The sequence below is a fragment of the Hydra viridissima genome, unplaced genomic scaffold, assembly GCF_058129835.1.
Source record: "Hydra viridissima isolate aposymbiotic clone 2 unplaced genomic scaffold, HvirCarnegie_v1 scaffold_4, whole genome shotgun sequence".
NCBI classification, from domain to species: domain Eukaryota; kingdom Metazoa; phylum Cnidaria; class Hydrozoa; order Anthoathecata; family Hydridae; genus Hydra; species Hydra viridissima.
In genome coordinates this window covers 5,238,575-5,261,320 of record NW_028324303.1, presented here as the reverse complement: position 1 = coordinate 5,261,320, position 22,746 = coordinate 5,238,575, and the positions used below count along the sequence as shown (strand labels likewise).

Sequence of the window (22,746 nt, the reverse complement as noted above, 5' to 3'; positions counted from 1 at the left end):
ATCTTAGCAAACTTTTTTTAAATATGAATAAAGAACTTATACAAATTTCTACTTGGTTTAAATGCAATAGACTAACCTTAAACATTGACAAAACAAAGTGGATCCTTTTCCACTCCTCAACAAAAAAACGTTTTTTACCTAATAATTTACCTAAACTTTATATTGATGAATTAGATTTTGCAACTTTAGTTGATATATAATTAATATGAAGTAGACTTTATATTAATTATATATCAACTAAAGTTGCAAAAAGTATTGGAATCCTCTATAGGGCCAGAAATTATTTAAATAAAAATAATTTAAAACAACTATACTACTCATTTATTCATAGCTATATAAGCTATGCAAATATTGCCTGGGGAAGTACAGGTAAAAGTAAGTTGCAACGTCTTTACCGCCATCAGAAACATGCAATGCGAGTAATATATTTTTAAAATCGTTTTTTAAACACAAAATCTTTATTCAAAGATATGAATGTATTAAACGTTTATGAACTAAACTTGTATAATACTTTATGTTTTACGTTTTGTTGTGTGAACAACCATGTGTTAAATGTTTTTAAAGATCTATTTACCTTTAAAGCAAAGAATAAATATAGTTTGCGAAATAAAAACTATTTAAAAGAACCCTTTTGTCAAACAAAGCTTAAAAAGTTTTGTATAGATTATCGAGCACCTCATCTCTGGAATAAAATTGTCCAGCCTAATTTAAATTCATCTATCTCTTTTTCTATTATTAAAAATAAGTTAAAGAATATTATTTTTTCAACGGATAATATATTGAAATTTTTTTTTAGATGTTATTCTAACTATTTTTCAAATCTTTTGAATAATATTTTGTTATAAACTGTATTATATTGTCTAAAAGTTATATTGTAATTATATTGTAATTTTTTATATAGTTCTGGCGACAAGATCAATATGATCTTCTTCCAGATTCCAAGTTTATATATTTATATTACATGTAAATCACGACATGTAAATAATGTAAACTAAAATTTAAAAAAAAAAAATTGAAACTGATTTGGAAATTCTAGGGTATATTTTGAAAGATTTTATTTTTTATAAAATTAAAATATGAAAAAAAGTCAATAACATGTTTAAAATAAACAATTTATAGCATGAACATCATCCTATCTAAGTCAAATTTTTTATAAATTTATGAAAACTTAATGTAAATTTTAATTTAGAAAAGGATTTCGAACAAATCGCTTACTCATAAATATTCAATTGGCAAGAAACTTTTGCTTGGAGCTCTTTCTTTTTTAACTTGCTTGATGCAAGTTGACAAAAGAAAGTTGGACAGTACTGTTGGACAATAGTTTGCCATCATGTGTTTTTCAAAATGTCCTTGATAACGATCACCCATTTTCTTAAGATCTTGGTGGAACCGCTACCCGTTTAAATAATTTTCTTAACCAAGAAACTGTCTGAGATGCCTATTTACAAAACGAAGTTTTATACTTATTTCGCATCGAAGAGCACAAAAGGCTTTCAACTTTCTAACAATTAAACAGCAGAGCCTCACACCACAACCAAGCTGTTTTTTCCCTTGCTATTGATTGTTTTAACAAATTCTTTATCACTTTTAAAAATCGAGAGCTTATGAGCAATCAAATACTCCTGCTCCTTTTCCTTTATTGACAATATGGCAAAAATCTTTGTTTTCATTTCTTCTGGCGGCAGGAGACTAAAATACCAACTTCAGTATGGCTTTCGGCGCTAGTTGGGAGGCGAAAGCCACTGAGGGCGGACTCCAAATCATCATGCCTCCAAAACATCTTCTGACGGCGACTGCCAGTGGCTTCCGCCTCCCAATTGGCGGCGGCTTTCAAAACATTCTGCTTCTAAAAATAAGTTCTGGCTGCTGCCGCCAAACGGGAGGCGGAAGCCACTGTTTTCAGCTCTGGTTTAGTTTCTGACTTGATTAATTTATTTTTTATAAATGCCTTTTGCGTATATTATTACACCAATGAGAGATCAACTCTTAAAAAATAGTCTTATTTAATTTGATAAATAAAAAACTCTTTTTCAAAAAAGTTTTCACAACTTTTATTATAAATTTTCATTAAAGTAAAATCAAATAATTATTTTAAATTGTTGTAGTTTCGCAAGGTTAGAATTACTTTGTTCTATCTCCACAAATCAAAAAAATAGAGTTTGATCTTTTTTTTTTCTTCTTATAGTTAAAATATTCATTTTTTACTGCCAAATCAGTAAAAAATAAACTTTTTCCTATTATACCTGACAATGCATTTTGTTCTACCTCCTTAAAGCAGTTGAAAAATTAAAAGTATAATGTGCTATCTCCGCTTAATCCTTATTTTCTTTGAAAGTCATTTAAATCAAAATGGCGACCGCGGAATTTTTTTTCTTGAAAAACTGCAACAAAACGTTGAAGGTAAAATATATATATATATATATATATATATATATATATATATATATATATATATATATATAAAGTTTTATTTTTCATGGATCAAAATTATTACATTTGAACTTTCTAATATATATTGTTCATGGTTTGGGTGGTATTGTTGTTTGTTTATTATTATGTATATGTTTTGTTTTTTTTTAGAAAATGATCTGACTGTTCTTGGCTGTGCAATGGCTATAATAACAAACCTGTAATGGCACCAGCTCGTCGTCTGCCCCCACATGGAGGCTGAACTAGGAAACGAAAGTTAGCACCTAAAACTTGGATACAGAATGTGAGAAAGCAGCTGAGACATTCTGGTTAACCATATAAAAATAGAAAAAGAGAATAAAAAAGGAGAATAAAAAAGGACTCAAAGTCATTTCGGGTCATGCAGGGTATTACCTTGCAAGTACATGCTTGCTAGAGATAGTTGCTGACCATCCAGATGTTAATAAACTCAAAGTATGGTTTGATTCCTACATGCCTCAAAACAGAAATAGTCACTTGTCCATTGCCTTACGTGAGTTTTTGATACGTTAGCCAAAAAATAGGGTAATTGAGCTAAAGTTTTGTAAATCGGGGCATTCTAGTATACAAGAGGTTGACAACATAAATAGTCAAACTGACAGAGCACTAACTCCTCTTGAAATATTCATTACACTTGGTTTAATCAGAGAAATTGCTGATATTCAAAGTAGAAATCTTTTTGCTGCCTACCAAATGAAAAAAATTGGATGTAAGGCAATTTTCAGCTATTGCAGGCTGTTTCAAATATAATCCTTTTCCCTATACCCAGATAAAGCATCTGGTATACATGGCGAAGTTTCAGATCATGTATACTACAGAAAGTCATTTACTGACGTTTGTTCAGAAGCAAAAATAAGTGTCTTCCTAACAATCCACGATCTTCATTAGCTGTGGTAAGAGTTCTTGCAGTTGCACAAATTGCTTCTGCCTTGAGCCAGTGTGCTCAAGTTTCTAATGATAAAACCAAGGACCTTCAAAATATGTTCATGTATATGCCTGCTGTAGACATAGCATTTTATAATAGTATTTTAAATTATTTAATTTTAATGTCAAAATATTTATGTTTTATGTTTATGTTATGGTGTTAAATAAGCTTCTATTGAAATTAATGTTTTTAATGAATTCACCAGATGTATTTACCTTGCTGAATTTAATATTTGAGATTCATTTCACTGTGAAATGTATTTTGGATCATATGTTCTTGGAATTTATTTCAACCAAAGTTTTATTTTTTTGTAAAAATCTTGGTACATACTTTAGATAATTAAACTTTATAAATAGTGCATTTATAAAGTTTTTTCACTAGAGTAAAGTAAGATTTTATTCCAATAAAACAGAGATGTACCTAACAGTACTTTACCTTGCCACAATATATATAAAAAATACTAGTTTGTATCATGTTTTTACACAAAAAATGGAGATAGAACAAAATAATATTGTATTTTATAAAATAAGTGTGTATTACATTGTTCTATCTCCAAATCAGGGTGTAGTAATTCAGACACCTGCACATTAAATCTTTTGAAGTATTTACTTTTAAACCGTGGTAACAAGTATGAGAAATTGATATGAATCTGTTTTGTTCACGTTTTTTATGTTAAAGTGGTCATCAGGTCCTTTTAAAACTTTGAACTTGATTTTCTCAGTTCGGAAAAACATGGAGTTAGAACAAAATAATTCTAACCTCGCGATTTAACACAATTAAAATAACTAAAAGTAAGTTTTTAAATTTCTTTATGTTTAACTTATTTATTTCAAGGTTTTTTACTGCATTCAAATTTATTATGAATTTTGTTTTATTATTATTTTGTAAGATATATTTTTAAGTTAATCATTTTATTTTCACTTTCAGCTATTAAATCAATAATAATTGTTAAATTAATAATGTCATAGAAAAATGAAAGTATTGTATGGAAGTTTTTCTTAAAAAACTCATGTGACTTATCAAAAGTAAAATGCAGGCTATGTGATAAGACGTGTGCTCATTCCGTCCTCAAGGATGACTCTTTTATCGTCGTCTGCGACTTTCTTAACCCTATAACTACCAAAAGCGGCCGATAATAAAAAATCATTTATACCATTAAGTTTACCGGTTAAATCTTCCGTAAAATTAGTGTAATTTTGTAGAAATTCTGTAAAATATTTTGTTTACGAATGGTGCATTGTTGTAAACTTTAATTCTCATTTACAAGTTTTAATATTTTAATAACGATTATTAATAACTGAAATTTTAATGCGAAAACTTTTTTTAAAATAGGCAGTTCAGTTTACGTAGTTAAAAAATATACTGTATTTAACATTTTCTTTTTTTAGCAAAATAACATGACTATTATTTATATGTAAAAAAGGTTGATGTCGCAAATATAATAAAATAAGAAAAAACATTTACTATTTTTTATTAAAATAATATCATAAAGTTACATTGTTATATGAACTTAACTAGTTCAATTAAATAAAAACAACGAACTTAAAACATTTTATTTCTTAAATTTTTTACAATTTAAAAACAAAACACAATTTTTACAATTAATAGATACACATAATATAAGAACACTGCTTCAAGATGTTTGTTATTAGTATGAAAAGCTAGTTGTTTCCTAGTTAATCTCCATACTCTATTTCAGTATGCCATGATTTAAAACATGGTGACGCATAAAGGCCCGGTTTGCCTGGACATAAAGGGCAAATGGTCTTGACATCTCTTCGAACACTTTTTCTAGAATATACACGGCATCTTGCCTGTGGTTTTTTTCATGTTGCAGTAGGAACTAAGGTGTCAGGAAAATATCTCTCTTTAAGTCTTGATGGAGCATCCCCGTTTTCTCTTTCTTTTATAAAATCAACTGAGTTGTTACCATCAAATACCAAAGATGCAGCAACATCATATTGAAACTTTAAGAGTTAATGTCGGGATAGTTTTTCTTGTATAAGATGTAACTATTTAACAAGGCAATATGCAGCAAATGAAGTGTTAATTTTTTAAAACATTTCATACTTTTTTTTGCAATTGAATAAGGTTTTAACATTTTATCGTGTTTTCAACTGAACCCATATTATAGTTGTACTCTACAATACATCTTGGTTTTGTGTTTATTAAAAAAGGAGAGAACCCATATTATAGTTGTACTCTACATCTTTTTACTGGAGATACAGTTTCATCATGTTGACTACTGAGCATATAAACATCATTTTTATCTTTGTACTTTAAGCATAAAAGTGGGCCAAAGCGAAATGCAGAAGTTTCATTAGTCAGAACATTTGCATTTTTTACAACTAGTGGAATGCGATTTGATCGAATTGTTCCACATGCTGTTGTTCCATAGTGGTGTAGAAAGAGTGTAACCTTTATTCAAAAGTGGCAACAATAAATAGTATAACCTTTATTCAAAAGTGGCAACATCATGTATAGAAAAATTTTTTCAGTATCATTAAAGCTTTTACATTCTTCTGGTAGTTGAATATCAATAGCATCAGTTGGAGTTTGTTTTCCGGTATAAATTCTGAAACGGTACATGTATCCAGAGTCTTCACATTGGCAGTTTTATTCCAAATCTGGCTCTTTCAAGAGGAAGATATTGTTTGAAGAGTAGTCTACCTTTCCATAGTAACAATGACTCATCTACTGCAATACATTGATTTGGAGTATAAACACTTTGAAATTTTTCAAAAAATTACGAGACATAACTGTATTAAACACAAGTGTTTGAAATATTTTATCAGTTGACCAATAAAAATGTGTTGCAGGTTAATAAACTAAACCCATAGTCAAGATCAAACCTAGAAACTTTTTCTTTTCAGAGAGAGTTGTTGGGTTCCAAAAACGAACATAGGAATGTTTTGGTATATTTCTGCGCGTTTCAATAAATTGTTGAGCAAAAAGATTAGTTTGAACAACCAAATGGTGTAATAAATCATCAGTAACAAATAATTGGTAATATTTTATTGGTCTAGAGTCAGAAATCTCAACATTAAAACCAGGTTGACCTAGGAACTGATGTTGTGTTGGTAATTCACCATTTACAGGCTTCCATGTACTGTAAAAAAGTTTGTAACAAGTCCAAAGGTTGCTGACTTGGTCTTTATTTTCTATATGATAATCTAAAGGACTTTCAACATTTCTTTGATATTCTCGTTGTCTACAAATAGAATAGCACGATCTTCAACATTAGTACAATCTTCCTTAAAATTGCTAATATTTGATTCAATCTCATCGTGAGAACCATCACTAATATCTTCTCCACTGTCTTCGTCATCATCGTCACAATCAACACTACTAAAGTAATTTATTACCTCTTGCAAAGAGTAAACTTTTTAATTGATCGACATTTTTGAAAACGTATTAAAATAAACCCGCAATATAAATCCAATATGATAAGAAAGTCTATGTAACGCTGCCGGAAAATTCCGGCATGCTATTATTTTTATTTTCAAGCGCCGGAAATAGTCGGCGCAATTTATTTAGCGGTAGTTAAAGGGCTAATTTCTTCCGTGTAAAGTTCGTGTAAATGGGATCGGATGATGTTCATTTTCATGAGCTGTTCATTTTTAGTCATTAAGCATTTTTTGTAATCTTCGTGTGTGATGTATTTTTGGACGACATTTTTCTTGACCCCTTTGCATTTTTTGTAATCTTTTTTGTGGAGTTTGTAAGAGTACAATTTGGACCGTAGTCTAACAAATTCTTTAATCAGCTTACCTGCGACTTCGTCCTTAAACACTCCAACGACCTTTTTGTAGACACCTGCCTTGAAACCGACGCTTTTAATGGAGGTATAATTTTTGTCAAATTCGCTTATATCAACTTGCTCATCACATCATCAGAAATGTCTTTGTAAAAATCATTCGTTTCGATTTCGTAAATGAGGGAGTCCGTGTCGGTTAGCAGCAACTTTGCACGATCGGAGCACATGTTCCTAATGTAATTGTAATGGAATTCGTACATTAACGTTTTGCTCAAATCCAAGATGCACATGCCCAAATAAATGGGTTTGTTTTAAACCAGCTTTGTTCTTTTCATGTGAAAGGCGATCAAGCTTTCATCGAAAATGGTGCGACTTTCGTAATAAGGTTTGGAAGCTAATTTCTTGGCTTCTTCCTTTTTCGTTAATAGTCTTACGTCCACACGATTTTCAATATTTTCCATGGTTTTTCCAAACACCGAATTGTTCATCAGTTTGAAAAAGTCTTTTTCAAAGTCGTTGGTTGCTTGAGTTCTTAAATTGGTGTTGTGATTGATGTACTCTTTCAGCTAATCTCGTTCCTTAAATTTGATACCTATGTGCACCTTTGCTATTTTCATTCCAATCGCTCGTACAGTTTGAGATTTTCATAATGGATGACATATTTCTTTTTATTGTTCAAGTTTGGAACGAGCTTGTTCAATTTGTTAATCGTCATTCTTCATGAAGACTTTCAGGGTAATCCAAATCGACTTCTAATATGCACGGCAAAGATTTCCAATGGGAGAGCTCGTTTTCGCTCATCCTTTCAAACCCGTGAGTGAGCAGAGGTTTGCTCATGGCCCAGCCGTACAAATTGTTAACGTCAAAGTACTGGATGAACGTGGACTCTTTATTTGGGTCAAACGAATCTCCCATGTATTTATTGTTTGAAGTTTCAAGTTGGTTCTGTATCATGCTGATCCCTTCTCGGATTTCGTTCTTGATCATCAGCGCCATGTCGTAATCACTCAGACGCTCCAACTCTATTTTTGTCATTTTAAGCGCGGCGTCCCATGCTAATTCGGGTGACGTGTAATACCAGGCAGGATCAAACTTGTAGTTTTTCATGCAAACGTCTCTGAAATTCTCAAAGACATCAACCAGCATCAGAACGTCAGACACGTTGTACAAGTCGTGGTCATATCTGAACGTTTTGCAATGAAACTTTTCCCAAACCGTTTTGGCGTGTGAGTAATTTTAATCGCTTATTCTCTCGTCGCTGAGTTTGGAGAAGAACGACTCTTTGGGCGGTAATTGCGTTTCAGAAAGCTTCTCGATCGAGTCCATCCAATCGTAAGGGTACATGCTTTTTCTGAGCAACAGATCAAACTGCTTTCCGGAATAATATTTGCCAATGTTTTGCAATGGTCTTTGGTTAAATTTTTGGATAAGCTGTCCAAACTGGAAGCCGTGAATCTGAAACTGTCAATAAATCTTAATTCTCGTTTCACTTTAATGACCTTTCCACCTTTAACAAACTCATTCACTTTAGTTTCTTTTGAAAATCTGATGTAGTTTTCCTCGTTGTTGGAGATGCAGTTTAATTTTCCACCTGAAAACTTCTTGTTGAACAAGTGACTGTCGTAACCGGATAAATTGTGAAACGCAACAGGGAAGAATTTTGGCATTTGATATTTTGTGTTCCAACTGTTGTGAGCAGCTCCTCTGTACTTTCCCGTGTTGTGGCAGTAATCGCGTACTTTATCATTCCCGAGACCTTCCTCGTAAATAAGGCTCACTTTTGCAGAATTAAAATTCTTTTTATCTTCGTTGGTCATGACCATATCTTTTTTAAATTTAATCCTCTTGAAAATCTCCTTGATATCATTTTCAAGCATCTCCAAAAATATTTTGGCCACGTCGTCAGTTTTGCTTGATGCCCTAAACGTCACAGGCTTTCCTTCATAAATGGTTTCGTCAAAGCATTTGATGAAGTAACAGAACGAACTCGGAATGTGTTTTTGGTACTGCTTGGTGTAAGACTGGTTTTTATCGCACTTATCAGGATCTCACGTATTGATCGGAGTGATGAAACTTTCAAAGTCGGCATAAACCCTAAGCGGAACTCTCATTGATCCTTCTTAATGGATGAACCTCATGGTTTAATTTTTTTCAGGAAGTTTGATTCTGACAGAGCTGTGATCTTGGCAGTAAGTCCAATGCTTGGAAAGCGTTTCCTCGCTGTTCATCCTATGCAAGCAATTTCTGCAATAATATGTTTTGTGCTGATGCGCTGACGATTGTGAGGAAGCAAATCGACTAAATTTATTAATCAAGCAATAATGATTGGTCTTTTCGTTTGAAATGAGAAGCAAGTTGATGTGGTGCTTTCCATCGAAACATTTTGATTTTCTTAAAGGATAAGGGGATTTGTTTATGCTTCCAAAAACGTTCACGCTAATGTCTGGATTGTTTTTCTCAAACTTTTCGATTTGAGGGAGTGAGACTGGAAAATTTATCTCTTCCCAATTCAACTCTTTTGATTTTTCAACGAGCTCTTTGTCAATCCTATAGCAGTGATCATCTTTCATATTCAGCGCTCTTGTGACACACCATTTAAAGCATTCATTGTCATTTGTTTTTCATGTTGATAATTGCCTTTTTGCTCGCCAGAAACGAGTCCAGAGGGATGTGTGACGAAGCGTTAATGGGATTGTAATCAATCATGTTAATGTCCATTTTCAAAATGGAAGAAACTTTCCAATTCGATCCCTCCTTGCTCTAATTGACCATGTTCTCCAGGATTTGTTTTTTCGCTCTGTCATACAACTTTTCCAAAAGCCTAGCCTCCAACACAATTCCATATTTGGTTGGAAAGGTGGCAGTTCGAGTTATTTCCTCACCAGTGACTATGCTCACACGTATCATCTCGCACGTCAAAGCAATGTTCACTTTTTTTTATTTCTGTTCTCCCTCATTATCTCTCTCATTATATTTTCATCACTGCCTCTCTCGCCAAGTCTAAAAAGGCGGAAGCATCTTGATGATTTCCTTCAACGTTGTGTGTAAATTGCTTGGTGACCCGTCACAGCGCATGATTGGTCAATTCAAACTCATTTTGTGGTTTGTTGAATACAATCGATTTAAGAGACTTTATTCTTTTTTCGACTCCGCCTCTTGCATTTTTTCTTCACCGCATCTGGAACGTATGGATCAATCGATTTAAGCACATTGTTAAAACTGTTGACGACAACATTTCTTGCAGCTGTTGCAAACCTTGTAAATAAACCAGGAACCAACACAGGCAACAAATCTCGAATAGGCTCGTCAAGGATGTGCTGTGTCGGTCTGACAGGACGCGGAGCGGAAACCGGTCTCTCAATGACAGGTTGAAGAGCTCTCACGAGATCGGCCTTTCGCATCTTGTAAATATTTTTCATTTTTCGCTCTCTCGCGATTTCTCGCATTTCTTTCTTCGCTTTGTTTTCCATTTTTAATAAGGGAATAGTTTTATTTAAGTCAATTCAATTTTCTTTAAATTCCCTTTAAGAAGAATTTAAAAATTCATCACATCATCGTCATTGTTTTTTTAGAGTTAATTGGGTTCAAAGGACTTAGTAATTTCGACTTTATATCCATTATCCACCTTTCCATCTCGATGCTCAAAGTAATTCCATCCATATCCCGTCTCTTTTCTCGTTTTGTAGGTGGATTTGTACTCGATCACCTCACCAGTTTCAACATGGTTCAGTCTAAAAGAGATGGGTGTTTTTCTGATGAATTTCAACCTAACATATTTGGGGTCGATCGGTTTTTTTTTGCTTTTCTTTTTTTTCTTTTTTTTCACTCACTTCTTTTGAGTCTTCCAAAAGCGCATATTTACTGATCAGATTGTTTTCAACCGCAATCATTATTAACAGAATTAAATTGTTTGACGTTTTTGAAACGCCATTTTCTTTCAACAATTTTTTAAAGTACTTTTATATCCCATTTTTCATTTGGCAAAATTTCAATTTTTTTTTTAAAGTCAATTCAATTTTTTTTTTAAATTCTCCCGTGAAGAGAATTTAAAAAAGCATTCTTGGGTCTAAGCAACAGGTCCATACCATCTCCTCCACTTAATTAAAACAATTTATTCTTTCTGCTCCTCATCTTCCGTGTATCCAATAATATCCAGTCGACCATGTAATATAAGATCAAAGCACTCATTAAGTTGCCGGAGTTCTTCAGCTTCTCTCTTTAGCCTATAATCTTTAAGATCATTGTGCAGTTCTCCGAACGATTCCATGATAAAATATATTTCTTCTTCTGGAATGTTTCTGAACATTTCACAAAAGGTGTTTCGATACTCCTTTGGAAGATTTTTTGCATGAATTGAAGCAAATTTTTCGAGTTGGTCCGAGCAGGAACAGGTCTCACAACGACAGGTGTCGAATTTGGAACAGACTCTTTAAGGATGTGACGCGGAGCAAAGACAGGTCTTGTAGCAATGACAGGATTTTGCAAGTGAAACAGTTTTGGCATGTGATGTGGTTTCCACATGAGAGCTGGTCTCGGAGCAATGACAGGTCTCACAACGGCAAGTGTCGAATCTGGAACAGGTTCGTCAAAGATGTGACGCAGAGTGATGACAGGTCTCGGCGGAATTATGGATGGTCTTGGAGCGATGACTGGTCTTTGAACAATCGGCTGAGTGAGACTTCTAACGAGATCGGGCTTTAGCATCTTGTAATAATATTTCATTTTTCGCTCTCTCGCAATTTTCCGCAATTTTTCTCCGTTTTTTTTTCCATCTTTTACATTTGGGAAGATTTTATTTAAGTCAATTCAATTTTTTCAAATTCTCCCCAGGATTTTCACGATCTCAAAGTTCTCATACACAATGTCTTCTGATTTAAGCAATTGAAGCAAAAGCATAGTTTTAAGTTTGCCAGCGATCCTTTTTTTCTTATTAAAATCGAAATCCAGATGAAGCAAGTACCTCTCGATCGCTCTCAGCTTTTCCCTTTTCTTTAAGTTGTTCCAATCTCTGATATGCACTTTAATCTCTTTCTCCATTCGCGAAAATTCAGTCTCATCACTCCACACGAGTTTGTAAAGCTTGTCTCTCTCTTCGTCGCTGAACAGGCTCGGGTTTTGAAAATTCCCGTTTTTGGTGGAGTTAACAGAATCCTGAATGATACCCCTTTCTCCAAATGCAAGAAGCTCAAGATGCTTTTTCTTGACCGTATCGGTCTCTTTCATGCTGCATTCCAGAAAAAACAGTTAAAAGCGATTCATTTTTTTTCTTCTTGTTAAATTTTTTTAGATCATTTTGTTGTAAATGGGTTTTCTCGGTCTTCCACAGGTCTCTTTTCTTCCCCATCTTCCATCAACTCACTTTTATCTTTCAGATTATTTTCAACCGCAAGCATCAACAGCGAGATTTTACTTTTCGAAGTTTTTGAAATGCCGTTTTCTTTCAGCAATTTTTTCAAATCCTTTTTCGCGTATCTCATTTTTAATATGTAAAGAATTATTTTTTAAAAAAGTCTCCTAATTCATGTGGGTGCTTTGCACCTTAAAAATTCGAAAAATTTTCCGGGATTCTTTAACAATCTTATAATTTGAGATCCTCTTTGAGAATCAATAAAACTCATGTAGGTCCAAAGGACCTAATAAACAATATCATTCTGTTTCCGTCTAATTTAATCCTAAGCAATTTATCAGAGATGATAACGACAAAAGCCTGAGAGTTTCCAGGAACTTTTGCATTAAATGTGGCTCTAATTTGCACATCTAACACTGTAAATTTTAACCTCTCAGCTTGCTTGCTCACATCAAAAACAAAAAGTGGGCAAATGTGCTTGTAATTTAACGTGGTCAAGTTTGGTTGAGCGATAATCTCGCTAATTCCATGAAGATTATTGTCAAGCTTTGCTGCATCTCTGTAAGCCCTTGAGAATTTGTTTTTTGTGAAGGGCAAGTTGTGATCGACAGTAGGGTACCTTTCGCTGTTTAAAGTAACGTACATGTTTTTCAAATCGCAGTGATTAAATGGACGGATTCAGATCTTGATTACCATCTTTACCGGTTTAGAATCCAACAATGATGTATCTCGGTCTTTCACTGGCGGTTCTAGCGCTCAACCTCCAGCTAAATGTATTGGATACACGTATAATAGATGTGTCACACTGCCTGGATCTGAATGACAATGGCACATCCACTTTCGATTCAATGATTTTGTAAAGATTTTTGTTCGCCAAAACAGAGAGTGTGACATGCGGGATAAACAAGGACAATTTTTCAATATCCACTTATCCTGCAGCTGTTCCAGTTGCTTTAAAAATGGCATCAGCATCGTTCTTTCTCGCAAAAGTAATCGTGTATTTAAATCCGTAAAGCACTTTATCATAATCTTCGGAAAATCCAAAGATGTGCTTTAACGAAATGCAGAATGAAAATGTTCCTTTATAAGTAGGCTGCTTAATGGTGCAGTCATGTCTTTGATTGAATCCGGTGTTACCGGTAAGATAAGCTAAAGCCGTTGTGTCTCTTAGCCACAGCTGACTCATACCCATAGCAGCCGAGAGAAATTTCGGGCCCAGGGGAAGTTTTCTTAAGGGGACCTCATAATGATCAATTACATACCCAGGACCAAAAGAAGCGTGCTCTGGTCATTGAAAATGAAAAATAAAAGTTAATTAAATTTTTTAAAAATCAAAACTGTTTAAATATTTTAAAATTTACTTTAAAAAATTGTTTGTACACACGCAGGGCCCCGGGAATCTTCCCCATCCAACCCCTCTCTCGGCGGCCAAGGCTTGACCTGGATGGTATATTGTTTCCACTTCTTGATTCGACAATTGGTAGGAAATCTGACTGAACAGGTGCATGATGCCATTGTTTGCAAGAGTAACAACATCCGTACTCTAACAATCGTATTCTAATGTTTGCAAGAGTAACAACATTAACATCCGTATTCTAACGTTTGCAAGAGTAACAACATCCGTATTCTAACCTTATGAGTATCATGTTTGCCAACGATACTAATTTATTTCTGACAAACAGTGACATTTATGAGCTTTTTTCAAATATGAATAAAGAACTCAATCACATCTTCAACTGGTTCAAGTGCAACAAGTTAACTTTAAACATTGACAAAACAAAATGGATCCTTTTCCACTCTCTCGCAAAAAAGTGTTTTTTACCAAGTAATTTACCTAAACTTTTTAATAAAAAAGGAGTCGGTCACAAAATTTTTAGGCATTTACATTGATGAAAATATTACATGGAAGTATCATATCGACTTTATTTCTACTAAATTGGCAAAAAGTATCAGAATTCTATATAAAGTCAGATAATATCTTAGTAAACAAATTTAATTTAACTCTACTACTCATTTATTCATAGCTATTTAAATTATGCAAATATTGTTTGGAGAAGTACCTCTAAAAGTAAGCTGCGAAATCTTTACCATCGTCAGAAACACGCAATGCGTATAATATGTTTTGAAAATTGTTTCTCTCATTCAAATATTTTATTTAAAAGCGTTAAAGCACTCAACGTCTACGAACTTAATGTCTATAATATCTTACGTTTTATGTTTCGTTGTAAAAGTGAACAACCGTTGTCGATTTTTAAAGATCTTTTTACCCATAAAACTATAACCAAATATCCTTTACGAAATTATAATTTATTACTTGAACCCTTTAGTCTTACAAAGTTTAATCAATTTTGCATAAACTATCGAGCACCATATTTGTGGAACAAAATTGTTGTTCCAAATTTTGATTTGTCAATCTCATTTTCAGTTTTTAAAACTAAATTAAAAAACTATATTCTTTCTACTGGCAATATATATAAATATTTTTGAAATGAAAAATTATTTCACTCTGGATAATTTGTAAAATTATTTTCAGTTTTTGTTAATTCTACATTGTTACTAGTTATTAAATCAATTGTATTTTTATCTTATTATATATACACGTTTGATATATTTTATATGGTTCTGACAACAAGATCTTTTGGATCTTCTTTCAGATACCAAGTTTATGTATTGTTATATTGTTGTATTATGATTAATAATTGTAAACTAAAAAGAAAAAAAAAAAGAAAAAAAAAAAAAAAAAAAAACTATCAGCGTAGGACGGTCCATCTTTTTTTAAAAGTCTTCCTTTAACCAAAAGGTACGCTTTAGATGAAAGAGTGAACAAGTCTTGCTGCTCAATGTCGATTTTTATTTCTCCAGGAGTATTTAAATTGACACTGACTGGCTCGTATTCGTGAAATTCAAATCTCTCAATTTCTTCATCGACAATGATTTCTTCTGTAAAATTTAAAACATCGGACTTTGGCATTTTTTTATTTAGAAAAGGAAAAAAATTTCATGCTTTCACGGATTCAAAGAATTTTTTACGGATCATGCAATTTTCATCCCATTTCCCATTTTTACAAGGTCTTGTAATCTGATGACGTTTTTATTTGACGATTTCCCTCCAAGCATAAAATATTCATCCATGGGCGGTGGAGGGCTTAACGATTTTGACGCAGTTAACGCTAGTTTGCTGTTAACCATTCCTTAAATGATGTCTTTGCTTTTCTGAGTGATGTCCTTCGGATTAGGTGCTTCGCACCCATATGGCTTCGGCGTTCCAGTCTTGGCGTACAATTTCTCTATGGTCCTTTTACCCTTGTCAATGGCCACGTCTTTGGCGGTGGATATGGCAGAAGAAGCCAGCTCTTTTGCTACTGATTTAGTTGCCATGATCGCTTCTCTTCCCAGCTCGCTTTTTGCGATTTTGTTGGCTAAAGTAGATGCTGCTTTAGAGGCGCTCGATGTGGCTGCTCTTTTTAAAAAATTCTTCAACGTGTCGATTATTCCACTTCCTCCAACAACGTGTTTCTTAACATATCTATTTCTGTAAACGATCATTTTTTATAAGGGTGAATTTTTTTTTACACCAACTTTGTATCGATGTATGTCATCACTGATTTATACTCGTCTTTATTAATGACTTTTTACCTCAGCAGCTCGTCGCATATGGTCACAGCCTCATTTCTCGACCCTGTATTTCCAGCATGCAATGCAGCCACGCTCAAGTTAAGCCTTTGCACCAGCGCATTCGAATTGCTTGGAAGTATAATTTTTCCAGACCCTTTTTTACCCTTTTTTTCACTCGTTAATTTATCTCAAATGGGCTTTATTAGTTTTCGATATTTTTCGCTCTTTCAGACTTTAGGGCTGTTTGGATTAGACTCAGAATATATGGAGCCAGTGTCTGTAAGGATTTTTAAGTAATTTTGAAGATCTTCCTCTGTAAGGTCGTTTTTATCAGGACGAGAAGATTTTGTCACAAGCTCCTAAAGACCTTTTGTTCCTTCATACCTTTCTCCACCAACAATAATATGATTTCCATCAACAGACATCTCCATTGGTCCGAAATACATTTTACCACCTACTTTACTCATTTCAAAATTTCTTTTCGAACTGTATTTATCACGCGTATTATACCTGTCTAAGTAGTAGGACGAAATACCACCTAATTTATGTGGACACGAAACTCCTAAATTCATGGTGGACTCTAGATCTTCATTGCGTGAATTGAAAACTCTATCCGCCATTCTTTTTATCTCGTTCTTCACGTTTTGATTGCTTTCAATCAGAGGCTTGTAAAGCTTGCTCAAATCAGTCTGAAAATTGGCATCTGAAATATTCTCATTGAGACTGTCCTGATAAATTCTCTTTCTGCTCTCAATCACTTCTCTCACAAGCTCATCCCTCTGGTTCCAGTTTTGTATTTTAAAAAAAGACATTTTTTATAATACGGGAAAAAAATCTCAAACACGATGAGATTGAGTTCGTGATATCCGTGAAGAACCAATTTTTTCTATAGATTCGCTTCCGAATCCCTGGAAAGTCATGCCGATTTTTTAAATATATTGTTAAATACATTTATCGCATCCTCTCTTCCTTTATTGATCAAAGACTTTTGTGATTTCATCAATAATGCTTTTTGTTTTTGTCCTTATTTCATCCATCATGGATTTAAACTATTGAAGCTCACTCAAAATCAGCTCGTACTCTCTGTCGCTTATTTTTCCATCCATTAAAGCTTTTGAAATGTGGTTGCTTATGGTGTTCAATTTAGACTCTGCAAGAACTTTAAGTTTCTCGTGCTTCTCCGCTTTTAATACCAGTTTTTTTTGTTGACTTGACCTCCACAACAGACAAAAACCCTTCTCCAATGGCAACACCCTCGCCGATAAAAACACCTCTTTGAAGGTATTTTTATCGGCGCGCAGATTGAATCCATCCAAGTCAAACTTCGTGAAGTCGCAATCACAAAAAATGCACCCTCTTTTCAAAGCATCATGGGTGACGATTTGGATTTAGGAGAATTATAATCTGATGATGATATGAACATGTAATTTTTAAGATCCTTTGGATCCCTGGAAAATTCTTCGAATTTTTTAAGATTCTTCGAGTCCCGGAAAATCACTTGTGATTTTTAAATTCTCACACGAATTTAAAAATGATCAATGTTGAAGAAGTTATCTTGCCATACGAGCCTCTTACAAACTTTCAATTGAGAAAGTCGGGGAAAAAGCTAAAAATAAAAAACTTTAGTGGTGTTTTTGTCAGAGACGATTTGCCAAAAAGGACAAGGGAAAAAGAATGTAGATTCTTCAATTAAAGTAATGAAGAAAAATCCCCCGCAAAAACACTTTATTAGGAACAAAAATCGACATTATCAGTTGAATTAAAAATAGTGTTGTTTACGCTTAAATCAAATGATTTATAATGAAAATGATGCGCAATAACAGTGATCTTCGTACGCATTCGTGGCTAAACGAAACGCTGAGACAATAAGCTAGTTTTGTAATCCCTTGTCAAACCACACGAATTAATTTCTAGACTAAATATTTTATATGTGAAAGGAAAGACCCAAACAAAGTTTTACGTACTAAATGCGTATTCAAGCAAAATAATACGTGAGATACGTAAATTTACGAATAGAGTACGTGTTTAATAGTACTTATTTCTTAATCTGTATCTATACGTTTTATTACGTATTTAAACTTACAAAATATATTTCAAGGTTATAATACGTATTTTTAGTTATTTTAAAATACTTAGTTTTTTATTTTTTTTTTATCGGTTACCGTTAGTTAAATATGGCCAACACGCCTTGCTTTTTTTTATATAAACGAGCAGATTCAGTAAATCAGTCAGTACATCACTTTTACAAGTTTTTATAAGTTGTTATTATAAAAAGATGGGAATTAAAATTATAGTGTTAAGCAATTTTCTTTGAATTAAAAGCAACTTTTTATGTTATAAATCATGATATTATTCTATTTTTCTAATACAAAGTTTGCATTCAAAAAGTGTTAAATACTGACCTTATAATGTCAGTACATACAATGATTGTATATATGCTGAATGTAAGTTTAACTTCTAAATTTTTTTTTTTTTATCTCTTGATATTTTTTATTTTGAAATATAAATACTAAGTGACTTATATAATGTACCATATATATATATATATATATATATATATATATATATATATATATATATATATATATATATATATATATATATATAACCTGCATGTGTGACTGATTACTTTTAATAATAATAATTTATTTAAACTTCTTTATCATTGTTACATTAGCATTTATGTTAGAATAATTTAATCAAGCAAAAAATGTTAAATAACATGTGTTCTTCAAGAAATATTCGTTGAAAAGTTGCCGTTGCAGTCAGTTACTGTTGAATATAACAGACGGTTTGTTTTATTAATAGTTTCAAATGCTTTGATAAAAAATCTTTTTTTTTTAAGTGTTATAACTTATATTAGTTGTTATTTGAATTTTATTTAAAGTATTATGTTGTTATATTATATTTTGTATTACTTTTTTAACTGTGTTTACCATTAATTTTAGGATATCAATATGAAGATTCATATTTGGAGAAGTCTAATAATCTAATTTTTTTTCCAATTCTTCAACTTCAGAACCTTTTTCCGATTTTGAGCCTTCATTATGTTCTTCAAGTGATGAAGTTTCTACCAGCAGTGATTCTGGAAAAAAAAATCTATGTGAATTTGAGTTGCTAATTAAGTTACGGGATTGTGAAATTGAAAACAATTTACCTTTTTAAACAATGGACAAATTGTCATTGATTTTAAAACCTTATCATCCTCAATTGCCAAAGTGTTTCAAAACCTTATTGAACTCAAAACCTGCATTAATTAGAAATGTATCTAATGGAGAATTTTTGTATCTTGGTGTTGAACCATTTCTTCAAACACTTAGTATTTCTAGCCCATCAATTATATCTTTGCAATTTAATATTGATGGTCTTCCACTTGATAACAATCCTGAAATGTCATTTTGGTCAATTCTAGTTAAAAAAGTTAGTGATTTAACATCACCAAAAGTTGTTGCCATTTTTGTGGAAAAGAAAAACCCAGTTTACATGATTTTTTTTCCTAATTTGTGACAGAAATAAATTGTATTAAAACCAATGGTGTTACAATCAACTCACACTTATGCAGTATTCATATATAGTTTTGTATGTAGTGCCCCTGCACGTGCATTTATTAAGTGCATAAAGTATCATTCTGGCTATTCCAGCTGTGATAAGTGTACTGTAGAGAGTGATTGGCATAGCAAGGTTGTATTTTTAGAAACAGATGCACCCCTCAGAACATTAGAAAGTTTCATTTCGAAAGAAGATGATAGTCATCATAATGGGGAGACACCTTTATTGGGAATTCCTATTCATTTGATTAATAGCTTTCCAAATGACTATATGCATTCTGTATGTCTGAGGGTTGTTCGAAGACTTCTGAATTTTGGTCTTCTGGACCATTCAGTGTCAAGTTATCTTCACAATCACTAAAAACTATATCAGATCGCCTAATCCATATTTCGTCATTCTTTCCTTCTGATTTTAACAGACGGCTTCGTTCATTAGAGAGTATGAAGAAATGGAAAGCTACGGAAATTCGATCATTTCTCCTCTATTCAGGACCTATTGTTTTGTGTGATATTCTCAGTCAACCAGTTTGTGAGCATTTTCTTATTTTACATAGTTCAATATTTTTGTTATGTAGGTCTCAAGAACACAAAGTTATTAATTTTTGTGGTGAGCTGTTAAAAATAATTATCACAAAGGCTATTACCTTGTACGGAAAATCATTTATGACATATAATGTGCATTCCCTAATACATCTCCACAACGAATGTTTGCACTATGGATCTCTAGGCAATTTTTGTGCTTTTCCCTTTGAAAATGCTCTAAGACACTTAAAAAGAAGAATTCGAAGTGGGTATTTGCCTCTTCAGCAAATTGCTTCCAGACTTGCTGATTACAAAGCTGAACATACACAAAAAATGCATACTGATGGAGTTTTTCTTAAACATTGTGGTGGACCATTACCAAATCATGGAAATTTTTTACAATATAAAGTCTGCCATTACAAAAATAAAAGGTTTTCAAGTGGTTTGCGTGATAGCTCGGTAATGATTGAACACAAATGTTATCAAATTGTTAACATCTTAGTAGAAGAATAAAGAAATCCATTACTCTTAGGCAGACATTTTACAGTGCAAACAGATTTTTATGACGTGCCACTTACTAGTTCAAAACTCTCTATTTTCAAAGTTAGTTGTCTCAGTGACACCTTGCATACAGTTCCATTCTCTGATAATGTTATTAAATGTTGTTGCCTCCCATATTCTTCCTCCTATGTTGTTTTCCCATTATCAGACATTTTAATTCCTATTATATTTTAGATTTCTATACTTCTTGACAATAAGAACTAAAAAACAAATTTTTACTATATTATTAATGTTTTTAATATATATCATATACAACATAATTATTATTCTTTTATGGTTTATATTGCCTACAAGTGCTATAATTTATTTGTGCAGATTTAGTAGTTTATTATGTAAAATTGTTAACTGCAAATTCATTATTTCTTTTTTGTAAAGTTTAAATTTACAGAAAAGGCCGCTCTTGATCATATAACTTGAGTTACATTACAATTGTAATGTCTAACTCTGATATATACTCAAGAAATTGAGTAATATATAATTAAGTAAATGTTTGTTTTAATTTTTTTTTTTTTAGTCTTTAAAATTTTTGTTCATTAAATATCTCCAATGCACTGGTTGTTTTTACTAATGACAATTAAGTGGCAACAGTGTCCAGCAAGTGGTTTAAAGCTCCTGGGTGTGTTTTGTGGCCCAATTGTAGAGTAGGAAAAAAAACTCCAAAACATGTTGTTAAATCACAAGGAACCAGAAGCTAATTGGATTTCCTATGAAGTACAAGTGTTGTCCAGCAAGATATGTATGCTTTTTACTATCAATGTTATTGTAAAAATTTCATTCTACCAAAGGAGAATGTTTGACAGTCTAATTTATTATCTTTGTTATTTTATTTTTCTAGTATCTCTCAAATCAGCAAAAGAAAAGGAGCGACTGGCTGAGGAAAACTCTGATCTAAGCTCGGCTGAAGATGGCAGTCGAGTTTTACATGCCCCTAGCAAATTTAATAGTCAAGATTTTTCCCAACCACCAGCCAAAATCAGAAAAATTATTTCAAATTCACATACTATTCCCTCACCCTATCTTAACTGTCCCTTGCTTCCAGTTACACCATCACTAGCTTCTTGTCCACCCTTAATTCAAACTTTAACGTCACCTCCTGGTAAGCTGGTTGTTTTGTTTTATTAAAATGAACATGTTTTGTTTATTGACTTGTTAATATACTATCTCTTTAAAATATATATTTTTACTTATCGTTTACTTATTCTGAACTTTTGTTTTCAAACTCCATTCAAACTCAAACATCACTTCATTGTGAGTTTAAAAGTTGTTTTTGATTGTTGATTGAACATGTTGTTTCATTGAGACATTTTCTAATAAAGTGTTTTTATAAATGTCTAAAAAATTTAAGTATTTATCTTAATTCATTCAGTATTAATCACAAATATTTTAAAAATTTTTCCTGCATTTTTTAGGTGGAGAAATAGTTTTATAATTTTCTCTGCAGCCGATATTTGGCATTTATGTTATCAGGAAAATTTATAATTCTTTTTTATAAGGCAATCTTCCTTGCGAACATCATTGTACCCATGTTGTTGCATGGTTTGAAAAATTGTTTCGGGAAATCCAGCAAATGCGCATAGAACAAGAAGCTATAAATCGACGCTTTCAGCAACATTCACAATGTCAAATTGAAAATCAACATCTAGATGGCAATTTTTTGAATTGTCTTCCTCTGGACAGTGATCTTGATTTTGATTGGTTTGGCATGGAAATAGATGCTGACAAAGGAAAAAGAAGTGCTCTGGTAAGAAAACTTTTATGATATTTTGTTTAGTCTTTCTATAGAAACTTTTTTTATAGGTATACCTCTCTTTTTGTGGAAAAATATGTTTATGTAATCATAAAAATGTAAATTAGTAGTAAAAATTTTACGTGTTGTTTCAGATAAGTTATTTGCGAAAAAGTTCTGTGGGGAATTATTTAGACTTTCCCTGAGACACTAAAGAGTCACTTTTTAAACTTGCTAATATGTTTTACATCTGACTGCGAATCAATACATTTTACAAAATACACTCTCTTTTTATAC

General features: G+C 32.5%; 3 pseudogenes; all 3 read left to right on the top strand.

The window, feature by feature from the left end:
* Positions 1 to 342: 342 nt before the first annotated feature.
* Positions 343 to 3,536, top strand: LOC149889515 (uncharacterized; annotated as a pseudogene).
* A 15,278-nt stretch (positions 3,537 to 18,814) lies between these two features.
* Positions 18,815 to 21,011, top strand: LOC149889514 (uncharacterized; annotated as a pseudogene).
* A 254-nt stretch (positions 21,012 to 21,265) lies between these two features.
* LOC149889513 (uncharacterized) lies at positions 21,266 to 22,655 on the top strand (annotated as a pseudogene).
* The last annotated feature ends 91 nt before the right edge of the window (positions 22,656 to 22,746 follow it).